This window comes from Rhinolophus hipposideros (genome assembly GCF_964194185.1).
Source record: "Rhinolophus hipposideros genome assembly, chromosome: 2".
Classification (NCBI taxonomy): domain Eukaryota; kingdom Metazoa; phylum Chordata; class Mammalia; order Chiroptera; family Rhinolophidae; genus Rhinolophus; species Rhinolophus hipposideros.
Window position 1 is genome coordinate 88,053,597 of NC_138048.1, and position 17,206 is coordinate 88,070,802.

At 32.6% G+C, this 17,206-nt stretch overlaps 1 long non-coding RNA gene across 2 annotated transcripts in view; it reads left to right on the forward strand.

The window, feature by feature from the left end:
• The window catches only part of LOC308488727, a 521,148-nt gene that overhangs the window by 193,527 nt on the left and 310,415 nt on the right, over nt 1-17,206 (forward strand). Inside the window, exon 1 of one of the 2 annotated variants that reach the window (XR_013991940.1) lies at nt 14,442-14,456. The exons of the other annotated variant lie outside the window; for it this stretch is intronic. This is a non-coding gene — a long non-coding RNA (uncharacterized lncRNA). Of the gene's footprint in view, nt 1-14,441; nt 14,457-17,206 lie in introns of those variants that run through there. 2 annotated transcript variants of the gene reach the window in all.

Below are 17,206 nucleotides of genomic sequence, written 5' to 3' on the forward strand. Positions count from 1 at the left end.
GATTGTATATTCTGACTTGGCAAAGCTTTGCATGGTATATTTTTTGGGGGGAAATAAAATAAATCGAATAGTATATGTATAGTAAGATCTTTTATAGAAAAGAAAACTCTATAACTTGTAGCCACATTTCGTATATACAGAAATACAGTTTTAATACATGTGTTTCACCAGAAAACAAGATGAGTGGGTATCTATTTGTTTTTGTAGTGAAAATGTCTTGAAAACACACCTAGGATAGTAGTTATATCAGGGGAACAGAATGACAGAGAAAGGAAAGAAAGGCTTTTTTTATTTTATGTTTTATACACATATACTTCTGTATTATTATATTTTTTAATCTTAAGAAGTTATAACTTTTATCATTTAAAGCAGTCAGCTGTGGTATTTATTGAACTATTGTTGAATTGTGTCCCTTGCAGAGCCTGATACTTGGTGGTATTTTGCTTAGCAGTATTTATTGAAAAGTTCCAAACAATTTATTCAATCGAAATAAATGAAATAATATTGGGATTGAGCACGGTCCTTAGCTTGCATAAAGCTTTATTTTGATAAGAATCTGTCATTTTGCTCTCCCTATTTCATAGTGATTAGGATGACTCATTTTCTCTTCTACCTGCTGGTTAGGATTTCTGGAGATTTTACTTCCCATCTTCATCTAGTCAGTTTACCTTTTTACCATCAGAAGTGTTTTTGTAAACTTACCAAAGTCTGACTTGAATGCCCCTGCCCTTACTCTGGACCATTGCTTAAAGAAAGTGATCTGGACATACCATTACTTCTTATTCCTTCTCCTGGCTTTCACCAGCTTTCTTCCATGTTAATCTAAGATACCTTCAGAAATTAATTTGTTTTTCATGTAAGACAATTTTAAAACATTAGTCTAACTCCTACTTACTGGCCCCATACCTTCCATTGGGGACTGAGCTTGAAATAGTATCAATATTCATATATAATTTATTTTTTTAAAAAAGGAATATATATATATATATATATACACACACATATATATGTAAAACTGGAAAAGTAGATGGCACATATTTTTCTAGGTACTCATGCAGTGATTTTTAAATACAATTTACCTACTGTGTGATCCTAAGCAAGCTGCTTAAATACTTCGAGTCTTAGCATTCCATACCTGTTAAAAGCAAGTATATAAAAGTATCCAATCCATAATAGTGTTTTGAGGATTAAATGAATTAGTATTGTACGCAAAGTACTTAGAATAGCATCTGGCAGAAAAAAACATAAAATAAATATAAACGATTTTGATTGTTTATAAAAATATACAAACCACAGTATTCCTTATTAGTGAGTAATTTAAAAGAATAATTAGTAATGATAAATATACGATACATATTGGTGTACTTTGATTTGATCGCCTAATGCAAATATCAGTAAATTCTTATAAAGGAAGTCTAACATTTTCTGGGAAAGATGTTTTGATCATTAATAGCAGTTTGTGACAAGTATTTGAATAATAAAAATAATAATAATAGACGCTCATTGTGATGCTTTCAAATGTACTATTTCTGTTTTAAATTATTATTACCTTTAATAACTTAAAGAGGTGGGAAATATAATCCTGAATCATAGTCGAATATATATTTTTTTCATCACAGATTTTAAAACAGTCACTAGCAGAGGAGACTATTAAGAGTACAGGTATTGCCAAGCTGGTGAATGAAGAAGTTGCATTTGTCTTGGAAAAAACAGTGATTTCCTTTTTTAAATTCCTATCTGGAAGTCAATTTATGGATAAGTAACCATGCAAAAAGGGAGTGCCACATTGCTGATCCACTAATGAGAGAGAGAGAGGGAAGGGGGGGGGAGGAAAGGAGAGAGAGAGAGAAAGAAAAGAAAAATAGGAAGGATGGAGGGAGAAAGGGGAAGAGGGAAGGAGGGAAAGAGGGGAGGAATGAGGCAATGGAAGAAATTGGAGTATAAACAAAGGGCACTCAGAAAGTTTCCAGCTAAATACATCTCCTTTGTGTATTCCACAAATTAGATTTCAAGAACTCAGCTTCTCTCAGAAATTTAGGCTATTGGCCATTTACAATTTACTTTGAATTAATTTAATCAGATTATCAGATTAGGATTTTGCTTAGAGCCAGCCAAAATCAGCCAGCCTGAGGAAAGTGGAATTTTGATTGAAAAGTGGAACTGACAGGAAGTTTGATGATGAAGCACAAGGCTGATTTTCAACAAGGAGGGGATGTGGGCATGCAGTGGGTGAGAAGAACCTAGGACAGCCAGAGGGCAGCCTGAGGGCCGTGGATGCCTGAGGGCTTATTAAGAGAGTTTACCAAGAGGTGAGAAGTTTCCCAAGACAAACAGCATACTTTGCACTTTGGCTAAGGTCCCTAGCAGCAGTGCACATTCTTGTTATCTGCTCTCGTTACATTTAATCACAGTGTTATTATTTGTGAGATTAAAGATACCACATTCTCTGAGAGGACAGCTAAAGGTTATGGGTTTATACCTGCATATCTGTTCAATTTTATGTCCCACTGGTTTTGCTTATAAACAAAAATGTATTATATTTTAGACCTTTATCCCAAAAGGCTAATGTAATATTAATCATGTTTTTAGCAGACTTGAGATTTTAACCCTAAAGCCTCATCAGCATTCCGTGTGTTATGTTTCACACTGGCCTTGTGAAGTATAGACTAGATACATAAGAACTGTAACAGGCTTTTCCTTCCCACTATTGAGTATTTCAGACTTCTTCTAAAGATTATAAATTTTAAATATAATATGTTTCATGGTGTGGGGAATGCTGTGGTGAAAGGTCGGGCCAGATGACAGAGCAAGCCTGTTTGTCATCAATGCCGTTTCCCTGAGATCTGCATTCCATTTCAGTAACTTTTATCTCTGTCTTCTAGTTTTAACAAAAACGTGATTAGAACCTAATAATGTGTTAGGATATCAAATTCAGTTGATATTACTGTGATTACTTTGTTTTAGATCCCCCACCCGAAATTATAACTGTAAACATTTAAGAAGTTAACAATTTCATGAAGCCAAAACAAGTGCTTTAGAAAGAAAGTAGGGAGACCATGATACAATCCACTGTGATTACATTCAAGGTAAAGAAACTTGTATTATTTTCCTAGGGCTGCTATAATAAAGTACCACAATCCGGGTAGCTTTAACAGAAATGTATTCTGTCATAGTTCTGAAGATTAGAAATTTGTCATCAAGGTGTCAGCAGGTCATGCCCCCTCTGAACAGTCTGTCCCAGGCCTTCTTGTTATCTTTTGGTAGTTGGCAGCAATTCTTGGTGGGTCCTTAATTTGTAAAGTCATCACTACATTTGCTGCCTCCATTGTCACATGACATTTTCCCTGTGAATTTGTGTCTTTATATGGCTGTGATCCCTCCATGTGTATCTGTTCCTAAGTCTCATCTCCTCTTCTTATACTGACACCAGTAATACTGGATTAAGGAACCCCTATTCCAATACGACCCAATCTTAACTAATTACTTTTACAATGACCCTATTTCCAAATATGTCCATATTCATAGGTACCAGGGTTATGATTTAAGCATATCTTCTCAGGAGACAATTCAACCCACTAAAGTTCAACGTAAGAATAAACAAGATGACAAACATATACTTATACCATGATAAAGGAATAAATGTTCTAAATAAGAAAATCACTTAAATGGAGTATTAAACTATTCACTTATCATATTATTCTCAAGTCTGTAAAGGAGAGTATGAAATGACTCAAAATTGTTTTCTGTTCTCCAGAATCTAGTTTCTTCTTGTATTTACATTTCTATATATTCCACAGACTTCACATGGTTATGTTAAGTTAATCTATAAGCATCTATATTTTCTATGTAATGCAAGACTTCTACTTTACTTAACATTAAATATTCTACTCAATTGAGTGCTCAGTGTTCTCATTAAGTAGTGCTTACTCAGTGCCAAAGACTGTGTAGGTTACTGAGAGTGGAAAGAAGGAAGCATAGTCCTTTTTTTTAAAGTCTTGGGAGACGGTTAAAACCAAATTACAATAGATTTTTATGTTATTTAGAAGTGTGTATTGTATTATGGCAGGGCATAGAAAGAATGCTAAACTAGACTTTGGTCAGGAAAGTCTTCCTAAAAGAGTTGACACCCATGCTGTCTCCAAATAGAAGAGAGCCAAGCTAAGTGCTGGAAGGAACGGTGTTACCACAGTGTCCAGATTGGGGAGAGAAAACATGACAATGAACCTAGTTCCTTGCACTGATGGTATAATGTGGATAATTTACAAGAGATATTATTTGAGAGCAAAACAAGATTATACCACAAAGAACTCTTATAGAATAGATGTCCATTATATAGTGAACACTCAATAAATATTACCTAAAACACAGTATAGGTAATGATCAGAAGCATAAGCTCTGGTGTCAGATAGTTTGGATTTAATCTGATTATTTTATTACTCCAATAATATTTAACCTCTCTAAACCTCAGTTGCTCATCCTACATAATGGAGATAATAATATTAGACTCCTAGGGCTACCAAAACAAATTACAAATTGGGTTACTTTAATATAACGGAAATGTATTCTCCCACAGTTTTGATGGCCCAAAGTCAGAAATCAAAGGGTGAGCATCACTGGTTCCTTCTGGAAGGTTTTAGGAGTGAATATGTTCCATGACTTTCTCTTGGCATCTAGTGATTGCCAGCATGGTTCTTTGTCTTGTAGATACATCACTCTAATTTCTGCCTCCATGGTCCCAGAGCATTTTTCATGTGTGTCTCTGTGACAAAGTTCTCTCTTCTTATAAGGACACCAGTCACTGAATTTAGGGTCCATTCTAATTTGGTATGACCTCACCTAAACTTACATCTGCAAAGATCCTATTTAGAGATAAAACCACATTCACAGGTACCAAGTGCACACGAATTTGGGGGAGACTGTTCAACTCAATGCAATAAAATGTATTTCTTTGGGATGGAGTGAGGATTAAAGGAGATAATTCATATTACTAATTTAGTAGAGTTAGTGCTCAATACGTACATTTTAATTATTACTGTTGCTCCATCTTTAACATCATTCTTTATTGGTTGACTGAATCATAATTATAAGATGCATATTTGTATGAACTTGATGTTAAATGTAGAAATCGGGGTTTTATCTCAGAAAATATCTGCATCTGCAAACTTTTTGTTAGATTTTTCTAACTTATCATCAATCATGGTGCTCTAAACATTTTTTCCTATGGAAAAAGTAATCAATGAAAGAATTTTCTTCTAGTAACTCTGACATGGTATCACAAATTTGTAAATAATTTAGTCATTTTTAGCAAGTATTAGAATAGAATATAATGTTATTGTTTTAAGTGGTCGTTCAGCATTGGGTTATGAAGACTGTAGCATAACAACTCTATTCCTCAGTATAGGAAAAAGATGTACAATATTTTAGGGAAAATTTCCAAGTTCAAATACAGAGTTTGGGGTTTAGCTTGAGTAAGAAAAGCCTCTATATTGAGTTATCTTTTAATTTGGTTTTATTTTTTCCAGCTTTATTGAGGTATGATTGATAAATTAAAAATTGTATATATTTAAGTTATACATACAAGGAGTTTAGATATAAGTATATGTTGTATAGTGATTATCACACTCAATGAAGCTAATTACCATTTTTATCACCTCACATAGTTACTTTTTTTTATGTGGGTGGTAAGAACACTTAAGATCTACTACCCTAGCAAATTTCAAATAGAAAAATGTGCTAATATTAACTATAGTTACCATGCTTTATGTTATATGTCTAGAACTTATTCATGTTATAACTGATATTTTATGTCCTTTGAGAAACATCTCCCTATGTCCCCTACCCCCTAGCCTCTGGCAAACACCATTCTACTCTCTGTTTTTCTAAGTTTGACTTTTTCAGATTCCACATATAAATGAGATCACATAGTATTTGTCTTTCTGTGTCTGGCTTATTTTACTTAGCATAGTATCCTCCAAATTCATACATACTGTTACAAACAGCAAGATTTCCTTTGTTGTTTTTTTTAAGGCTGAATAGTATTCCATTATATACAGGTATTTCTTTATCCATTCATCCATCAGTAGACACTTAATTTTGATTTAGCTCTTAGACAGCATGTCTTATGTAATTTTCTCAAGAATAATATAATCTTTTGGTTTTTGATTATGTAAGATGTCTTTTTGTTGCCTTTACACATATAAAGAACTTTGGCTAGCCTATCAGTTATAATACTTTCCATGTCCTGTAAAAGATAAATAAACTTGCTTAAACAATCACAAAATTTACTGGTTCACATAGCTGAAAACGGATATAAGTAGGATAGGATTAAATCTGTGTTTTAACAATATCAAGGAGCTAGTTATCTTCTCTCCCTTCTTTGTCTTCTGTGATGTCAACTTTATCCCCAAAGCTTGGTTCTGTCACAGTTACAAAAAGGTGACTCCCAGGTATACATGCCTCCTTTATACATGAGAGACTAGATCAGTGACGGTCATGTGCTCCAGACCACTAGAAACCAATATCTGCACTTGGATAAATGCAGTGAATTGATTGGCTCATGTTTGAGTTTTTCCTAATTTTGTTGGCTTGCTGGAGATGTCTATGGTGGACCTAAATCCTTTGATTCAAAAACTAATTTACCCCAATGTTACAGATATTGTTAATTTTTCATATTGTAGAAAAATAATGTGATCAGCCCATTTTTATTCCTATGTGGATACACACACACACACACACACACACCATATATCCCCTCCCGCCCACACACACTTTTTCTATTTTGATAGTGGTAAGATTTGTCCTTTAAAGTTGTAATTATAATTTTTTCTTTACTAAAATTATCTAAGTCTGCATTTTCCTCCATCGATTTTACCAAGTACACGGTCAATTATTTAATTTGGTATTAGGCTTGAGAAAGTTCTCTTCTATCTTTGATATCTTTGATTTTTTTCTATTTGTTCTGATACTTCAGAAACATTAATTATCCATGAATTATCTTTTCATTTTTAATTCTTTCTATTGATCAATTTCTCTTTCATGATTTCTTTTTTTCTTTTTTCCTGAAACAAAAATCTCTTTGATCTGCTCACTTACATCTTGTATTTATTTTTGGTTGTTGTTGGGAATCTTTCTTTGCTTACATTTTTGTATTCCATGTTCTTCTACTTGTCCCAGTGTTTTACTTTTGACTCCAGTTATGTGGCATGCAAAATGGTTGGTTGGCTATTAAACACAATAGGGGCAGGTTAAAGGGAAAATAATAAATTTAATTTTAGAAATGGAGATGGTATGCCTATGAGCATTAAAAAAATGGGATCTAGAGCACCATGGACGTATCTGTGCTGAGGATTTAGAGGTTATCAACCTTTATGTAAGAGTCAATTAGGTTTCTGAGTAGAGTGAGAATAGAAAAAAAGAAGCTAAGAAGGAAATCTTGAGTCGCACCTACATTTAAAGATCGAAAACAAAATTAGATATATGAGCAGAAAAAAATGTAGGGGAAACAGTGTTATGGAAACCAAAGAGTACTTTTATTACTTTAATACATATTTCTCATGAATTACTTTCTGTGCATTACTTCCACACTTAAGAAAATATTAGGTAATATGCCCTAAAGTGTTTAATCATTTTTTCTAATTAGAATATCTTCTAGTGCATATTTTAATAAACTTAATCTCAGAACAATTTTATATTTACAGAATTATTACAAACATGGTACAAAGATTTCCTGTATAACCCACACCCAGTTTCTCATTATATTACTAAGATAGATTTGTCACAATTAATCAAACACAATCGATAACATTATTAGAAACTAAAATCCATAATTTATTCAGATTTCCTTAGGTTTTCCCTAATGTCCTACCTTTTTTTTGTTGTTGTTTTTCCAGGATCCCATTCAGGATACATTATATTATGGTTATAGTCATGTCTCTGTAGGCTATACTTGGTTGTGACAGTTTCTCAGAATTTCCTTTTTTCTAATGACCTTGATAGTTTTGAGGTTTACCCGTCAATTTTTTCCCATAGATTCTCTCTCAATTGGATTTGTCAGATGCTTTTCTTATGTTTAAACTGGAGTAATGCATTTTTGGGAGGAAGACCAAAAAGATAAATTGCCATACTCATCACATAATATCAAAGTTGAACACTGTCGAAATAACCACTGTTGATGTTATTTTTTTTTTTTTTTTACCACTGTCGATATTAATTTTGATCACTTGGCTTGTAAAAGCGTTTGTTAGCTTTCTCCACTCTAAATTTACTCTTTTTTTTTTCTTTCTATCTTTAATATTGTGCTCTTTGGAAGGAAGTCACTATGCTTTGCCCACTCTTAAGGTATAAACAGGTATGCTCTATTTCCTTCCGAATGGAATACATAGATTTGGAGTTACTTGGAATTCTTCTGCATGGAATATTTGTCTATACTCTCCACACCCTTAAATCATTAATTAATGTCAGTATGTACTCATAAATATGAATTTTGTATTTTGGGTTGTAATCTAATATGACTTTATTAATTTTGTTCAGTTTTTTCTAACTTTGTCCATTGGGACCTCTTTCAGTTGGCTTCTGTATACCTTTGGTATATCTTTATCATGATTTTTTTTCTTAGTTTTGGGCACTTACTTAATTTTTGACATTATTAGATGCTCCAGGCCCATTTTGCATATTTTCTGCCAAATCCTAGTATCAGACATTTCTCCAAAAACCCTAGTTTCATTTATTGGGTAACAGTATTAATACTCAAGATCTGGGTACTACGTGTGCTCATTTATTGTGCAGTCATTGTGTCTTAGGCCCTGTCAGCTGACAGAGCTAAAACATCCATGTATTTAGATCACCTTTTATTCTTTATTCATCAGCAGTTTTCAGTTTTCTATGTATACGTCTTGTACATGTTTTGTTAGTTTTAGACCTAAGTATTTAGTCTTTGGATACTATGAGAAGTGGTATTTTTAAAATTTCAATTTCAATTTTTTTTTTTTTACTGATAAAGAGGAAAGCAATCGACTTTTAAAAATGTTTTAAAGTATATTTTACTAGCGATATTAGGATATAATTGCCATAACATTGTGTACGTATAATGTGTTCAACAGGTTTATTTGACATATATTGCAATATGATTACCATTGTACACTTGGCTAACACCTTCACTGCATCACATAATGACCGTTTTGTGTGTGTGTGAGGCGAAAGCATTTAAGATCTACTCTCTTAGAAATTTTAATATGTATAGTACAATAATGTTTATTATAATCACTATGCTGTGCGCTAGAACCCCAGAACTTAACTCATCTTCTAACAGGCACTGGCTTTTACACATTATATCCTGAAAGCTTTCTGTAGTTGCTTTATTTTTATTTTTTTTAACTCTTAGGGATTTTTCTATATAGACAATTCTATCATCTATGGATATAACCAGTTTCAGTTATTATTTTCCAAAACTTATACTTCTTCTGTGTCAATTAATATGACGATATGAGTTTCCTTCTTAAGTCTGTTGATAATGCGGTATTACAAGGATTGATTTTTTTAAATGTTGAACCAGGCTTGCATATATAGGATAAATACCACTTGGGTACAGTGTATAATTGTTTTTATACATTGTTGAATTTGATATGTTAGTATTTTATTGAAGTTTTTTGTGTCAGTGTTTATGAGAGGTACAGGCCTATAATTTTCTTTTCTTGTTCTAGTTTTGGTATTAGAGTAATACTGACTTCATTGCATGAGTTCAGTAATGTTCCTCTGATTTTATCTTTTGGAAAAGGTTGCATAGAATCAATACCAGTTCTTCCTTAAATGTTTGGTAGAAATCACCTGTTATACCATTCCAGTCTGATGATTTCTTTTGGGAAATGTTGTTTATTATTAATTCAATTCATTGATAGATACAGGGCTATTCACGTTATCTATTTCTTCTCCTTGTGTGTGTTTAGATTGTTCTTAATCCTTCAGAAACTATAACATATTCTTAAGAATATGTAAAAATACCTACAGATATTCCCACAAAAAAACATATTTATAGATTGAGAAAATGAAGCGAAGCAGGGAATGGTTTTTAAAAAAAAAAAAACAACACAGTGGGAATGTGGAGTTTCTGAAACTTTAATCTGTTCAATAAGAATATGTTATCTTCTTTTCATTACTTAAATGTACTGTATTTTTGTTTGTTTGTTTGTATGTATGCTATGTGTCTTTGGGTATCTCCATTTGCTATTCTGAAGTTGACAAAAATGATTTGTTTTGACACTTAAATGTTGTAGTATGTTTTATTTTAAATGTTAGCATATGATCTTCCTGGAGAATATTTATTTAAGCATTTAATATCATTTTTTATAATAATTTGAGTGTTCTATGATCACATTCAATTTACATTAAATGTTTATTTGAAACAGTTTCTGTATGTTTTATGAATATTCTCATTAGGAAACAGCTATTCAGAGTACTGTGTTAATAGTGTATCTTGCTTAAAGTGAAACCTACTATAGTGTAGTTTGCAATTTATTTTGAAGTAATAATGGGCTTTTGTGCACAATGATTATGTCTGGATTTTATTTTGAAATATTAGTATCAAGAGATATATAGTCTTTTTTGGTCTCAACTAGAATGAGAAATAATAATGGAAATGTTTTTTTAAAAAAAATGGTATTAGGTTGGTGTACAAGTAATTGCAGTTTTTGCAATTATTTTTAACCTTTTAAACTGCAATTACGTTTGCACCAACCTAATAAAATAATCTTAATTTTACTTAAGCAATGACATAGTTAGGCACTTTAGGCAATGACATCATGAAGCTATCAAGTGACAAAAAATGTCACTTTCCATGATGGTGTCTTTCACAGTACCTTGTTTATTATAAGAGTTTGAATAGGTGATAATTATCAATATTGTCATAACACCCTATCACATTTACAAAATCACTGGGCAATATCACCTCAGCTTTCTGAAGCAGTCAACAAACACAGTACCCATTCTCTTTAGAACTGGCTGTTCGGCTTTCTGTTTGCTTACTAGACTAACTGAAACATGAATCAGGGGCTAGGTTGTTTTTTCATTTTTTGTGTTTGTTTTATCCCACACAACACTTAGTCCAGCGCCCCATGGGAAGTCAGCATTAAACAGATTTTTTGAAATGATGGGTGGTGAATCAAAAGATGTTTGAATGCTTACATCCACTTGGTGGGAATTGTTGCTAGGTAAAACAATATCTCATTGTAATAGTCATTTCAATAACCTTTTCCTTACCTCTTCTGGTCAAGTGTATTAGTTACCTATTGGCTTCTTCCTTCTCCCTTTAGTAATTTTACTGACTCTAACATATATGTTGATGTACCATTTTTTTTTTATTGTCTTGAAGAAAATGCTAGGCACCTATTAATTCCATAATTCTTTTTAAAGTCTGTGCATATCAGTTGTGGGCATAGAATTTTCTTATGTACTACGCAAGGACTTAAGCACAGTATTCTTGTTCAAAGTTTAAAAATAAGTATCATGGAAAAGTGGCAACTGTGTAACATTTGCCTTCATTCTTAGCACTATGTACGGCTTTTATATAAAACTCTGGCATTCATGTTGTTTTTCCTCTTTTCTGGAAAATGTGAATATTGTAGACTTCCTTCATAAATTACATGCATTCTTGGAAAAAATCAAACACTGAGTATAGAAACAAATCGTTTTCCAAAATAAGACAGTTTTTCACTCCTTTGTACTTAAACGTTGTATTAGTTTGCTCAGGTTGCCATAACACATACCAGACATTGGATGGCTTAAACAACAGAAATGTATTTTCTCACAATTCTGGCAGCTCGAAGTCCAAGATCAAGGGTTGGTTACTTCTGAACCTCTCTCCTTGGCTACAGATGGATTTCTTTCCCTTGTCTTCACATGATTTTCCCTCTTAGTGTATCTCTGTCCTAATCTCCTATTTTAAAGACACCAGTCATATTGGATTAGGGCTACACTGATGACCTCATTTAACTAAATTATCTCTTAAAAGTTTCTGTCTCCAAATAGGGTCACATATTGAGGCACTGGGAGTTAGGAATTCATCATATGAATTTGGAGGGAGGGATTATAATTCAGTCCATACAGTCATGATATGAACTAAAACACTATGCATGGTGTCTAAAGAGAAGAGAGGCATGCAGAATGCAGTGAAAAAGAAGTAATTACTGACTTTAGCAGATTCTTCTTCAAGACCACCATTCTGTAGTTACCATGGATGTGTATGTAGCAGTGTGATTGTGGTTGATAATTTGCTCGGTAAATTGTAATAGACTGTTCAGAGAAATGTGATGAATACTTTCTTAGATTGAAAGTAAAGAACTCAAAGAAACCATTGCCCAGCACTTTATTTGATTCTGTAAGAATTTTGAATGTCAAAACATACTCTGCTAGTAAGAAGCCAGTTCCAATGGAAATCTTTTGCTTTTATACGTGTATTATTTTCAGAATAAGGATAGCAACTCACCTGTTACACAGTATTATCTTGACATGCGTTTTTAATGAATTGGGTCTGTCAGTTTATGCGCACCCATAAAACCTAATAGTTTAACCTCTCTGTAACCATCTTTGCCACTTCCTAGTTTAGGTAATAATATTTTATTATAAAATTACAATTTTTATAATTTAGAGCTCTAGTTTCTAAGATAAGAAAACAGACATTTGAAGGCAGGAATAAAAACAAAGTAAACTCTCTACTTAAAGCAGAAAAAACAACTTTCTGAAGAAATTCCTGGACATACTTCTCCAGTATTTCAGAACCATTTCTTTTTTGTTCATCTAACTACAGTGTGAACCCAATTATTATTAATATTATTTTTAAAAAGTCTTACTGACTATTTGCCTTAAATGAAGAGACATCGTTCTACCCCAATGCAACAACAGAAACTACAATTTGTAGATGAAAAGATGTTGTCTTCTGTCACCATCACCATCTTTGTCCATAATTAAGATTTTGGTCAGGGATGAGAACAACTTGATTACACTCCATGTTATCCCAGCCCTCTCAACTTCTCTCTGTCTTCCACATGTTGAATGACTTAGTGATTTGTTTTCTCTATATATGCAATGTTTGGCTCCTATATGGTGTGGGACATATCTTAGTTATTGGATCTCCTCTCCTTCTTCCACATGTTGAATGACTTAGTGATTTATTTTCTCCACATATGCAATGTTTGGCTCTTATATTGTGTTAGATAGATCTTAGTTATTGTATCTCTTCTCCCTGCTACATCAAATAATTTTGATTATAACTTAAATTGTACTTCCCCTGACTAATTCTTTTTTGGTTTCCTTTTTACTATAGACTACCGATAGGCAAATTTTAACGTTTTACAATTAAAGATGTGATTTTTTTTTATACTTAACCTAGTAGCTAAAAGAGCTAGAAATTTAAGAAACATAAATGGGACTACTTGGTTCTTTATATAACGAAATCAAACTACTTATCTGCTTCGGTGTAGCTTCTGGACGAAACTTCCAGAGCGTTAAGCAATCAGTACTAACTCTTAGAATGATATGAGTCTCTCTAGTCCTGCAATGCCATGTTTCCATCTTTCTAGGGCTGAAGAAGTTTCAGTTGGAGTGAATAAATACCATCTTGGTTCTTAGTGGTGCATGGTAGGGGCCTTGTTATTGCTACATGCAAGGTTATTTTAGTGTTAATTTGAGCACATCAGAAGAGTTTAGGTTAGAATTTCAAAGAAATACATGAATCCTTGTTACCTTCAAATCTCAATTCTCCTCCATGATATAAAATACCATTCTTCTTTAAAAGAATTGTAAATTTATCCCAAACTACTAGATCTAAATGCTGAACAACAAACAATCCATATTTACTACAAGGAATAGGGTTAAAATTTATCCTTCAATGACAAATCCCAACCAGGAACAGACTTCAGCCAGGCAGCTAGCAGGGCTTGCCGGGTGAACTGCGCAGGCCATGATGGGTGCAGAGCTCAGAGCCGGAAAGCAAACAGCTGCTGTAGCCTGATTTGAGTTAAAATAGTGTGAGTGTTTAGTCTGGCGCACGGCTTCAGGGGAGATTGGCAGCTGGGTCAAACAAAGTCCTTCCATTGGCTCTCTTCCCAGGCAGCTTCTGCTAGTATTTAGGTACTAGTGCAGTGTAGGGCCCTTTTCTCAGGCAAAACCTAACATCTGACCGCACCCTCTTTGCTTTTTCAAAAACAAAAACAGCAAAAAAACCCAAAAAAACCCTTCTTTTTCCTTCTTTCGTTATGATAAATTCTCCAATAGACAACGTCTCCCACTAATTGTGTATTAGCAGTGTATTTTATCTTGAGAGCTGACGCACTGGGCTCTCAACGTGGTGTGGAAAGCTGCCTGTTACAGTGCTGGATTCATAAAAGGGCCTTTATGGTTTGTGAAAGAATATCTGTGTGCTTAGGCAGGAAACTTTTTGATCTGCAGAAAAGCCAGAAGACATCTAGGTAAGGCTACCTATCAAATCTACTTTTTTGGGAAAAAGTTGGGCAGTGAGAATGATTCCTCACAATCGATGTGAGTTTGGAGTGTGCATGTTCACTTTGGTAGAAGTTTAAAAGGTACTGACTATTGTTTGCTTATTTTTTTGTTCGTTTGTTTAAATCTTAAAAGAATACTGCAGTCTGCATTTTTACGATTTTGTTTTCTGCTCCTGGACAGATTATACTGGATATAGAGTTTTATTATATAGCAAAATCTTTGTAAACTGTCACAGAAAGAAAGTGTATTTAGAAGGGAAATTGACAAGTTTTAAAGAGTAATTGTACAGTCATTTGAGGACAGAGGAACACTGCATTAGACTAACAAGGGTTTAATTACCAAAAAAAAAGTTTAATGTTGCTTTGGAAGGAATATTAAGTAAGTTGTCTTTGTCTCTTACTTTTTAATTTTAGTCACTGATTTAGCCTGTTGGGTCACATTTTTTGTTAGTGCTGAAGGCTGCCATGAATCCCTAATGAGGCCCCTTTGCACATGATTTTGGCACTTGGCCAAAATCAACTTCCCAGCGGCAAGCTTTCTCTAAAGAACCTGGAGCAATTTTTTTTTTTTTTTTTTTGATTAGAAATCATGTCTGAAAACTGCCACAACCAGTTGTGTAGGCATGTCAGAATGACTTTATACAGTAAATATGAAACAAGCATTTAAAAAAATTTTCCTCATATCGTAGATTTTATCATTATGAATTCCTGCTTGTGGTCACTTAAAATACGTCAGAACGAGAACAATCTTAAAGAGGAAGATTTACTGATTTTTTTGTTTTTCTCAGCAAAACAGAGTAGGGCTGATCATCTCATTAAGACGTATACAGTACGAAAAGTTTATTCAAAACACTTCAGGATAAATAACAGATGAATTCTTAAAACTGTAAATCTCTGTAAGTAATACTCAGTGAACAGTAAGTAATGAAGTTTTCTAGAAGTTTTGTTATGAGCACAACTAAATTTAACATTTTTTAATTGAGATTTTTGTATATTTTAAATATCATGGTGTTTGGGATTCTAAAAATGTTACATTTGTCATGTAATTATAATAATTTATTAATACCTTGATATTATTTCTAACAAATGTTTTAACAGAAATGTTCGGTATGTAAACATGACTGAATAACTTTAAAACATTGTATTTAATTGCTGTTTTACCATAAAAGTTAATTTTTCATGAAAGAAATTCTGAAGCTCAAAGGCACTTATACGCAGTTTTCAGAGCTATTAATTTTACTCTAACTGCATTTTGTCATGTAAGCCGACACGTTCTTTTATACTCCAGTATTTTAAGAGTTAAATTCACAAGTTGCTATGAAATACTATAGTAATCAGATGTTAGCAACCTCAGAATTTCTATAGTCATTTTCAGCAGTATCTTTCCACATTAAAAACAGATACATTGCATAGTATACAAGAGCAGAAAAGAAGGATCTTAGTTGCTGTTTTATTTTTCTAAAAAAATCTTATCACTATTCTAAATACTATTTGCCTTATATTTTAAACTACAGTAATCTAGATTGAAACTTTATTTTTTTACTTTAAAATAAGCATATTTCTCTTCAAAATTTTGAGAATATGATTTATTCTCTTTTAAAGAAACCTGATTTAAAGCTGTCTTAATAGGTATGTTTTTCATGTATTTATCACTATACTCATTTTCCCTTTATTATTACAGTGTAAAATGTTGCTAATTTGGAGAAAAAGTGAAAATGAATTTGAAAATGCATTTTCATTTCCTTCAGATCGATTTAGGTGTATATATGTAATTGATGTGTATATGAAATATTTTCTAGTATTGATGTGGACTGAATTATGACACTATCTATAACTTGGTATGAGTTGTGTAGAGACATGGACTGTTTGAAATGGTCATATCAATCAACATTAAAATACATAGATGTTATAAATTGGGAAAGAGCAAATACATATCTGCTTTTACCAAAATTTACCTGGATAAGTTCGGTACATCCATGTGAGTTCACTGTTGAATTCTCCTTTAATGTAATCTTTGGTATTTTAACAGAGGAGTTAATATGTAAGGTAGATAGTTCATGATTTGTATAAAAATGGAACATTTTATCATTTACTGATAAATGATACACAGGTGCAGGAAAAATAAGATAGCTTGTGTTATTCAGCATGATTCTTGCTTAAAAAGCTATTTTTGAATTCTGGTTTTATTTTAATCTTAGCTCCCATACACATAATGGTGTCTTCTGTTTTCATTTTTTGATTATTTTTAGTCAATTATTTTACTTATTTGAAATTGGCAGAATATTTCTCTGAAATACTGAGAGATGTCTTTACTGAGCATTTTAGGTTTCTTTTGCTTTTTTTGTTAATTAGAGGCCTTAGCAAAGTAAATGACATAAAATGTAGAAGTTTTGGAATATACAGATATGTCAGTTTGCGACTTCAGAAGAAACTTATTGTTCGCGATTACTGACAAATATTTCTGAGTTGAGGTAGAAACAAGTAAGTATTGAAAAAAAGTTACTTGACACTCTTTACTGAAAAAGCTAAGAAATTTACTTTCTTTTGCTATACCTACGAATTTCAACTGAATATTTCAATGGTTTAGTTTTTTTGTCAGGCTTATTAGCTAATTTTCCTTGGGACCATAAATGCAAAACATTGATTATATTTTCTTCATTGAGTTGACATATTTAAAACAATATTCTAAATACAATTAGTTTAAAAAAAAGCATTTC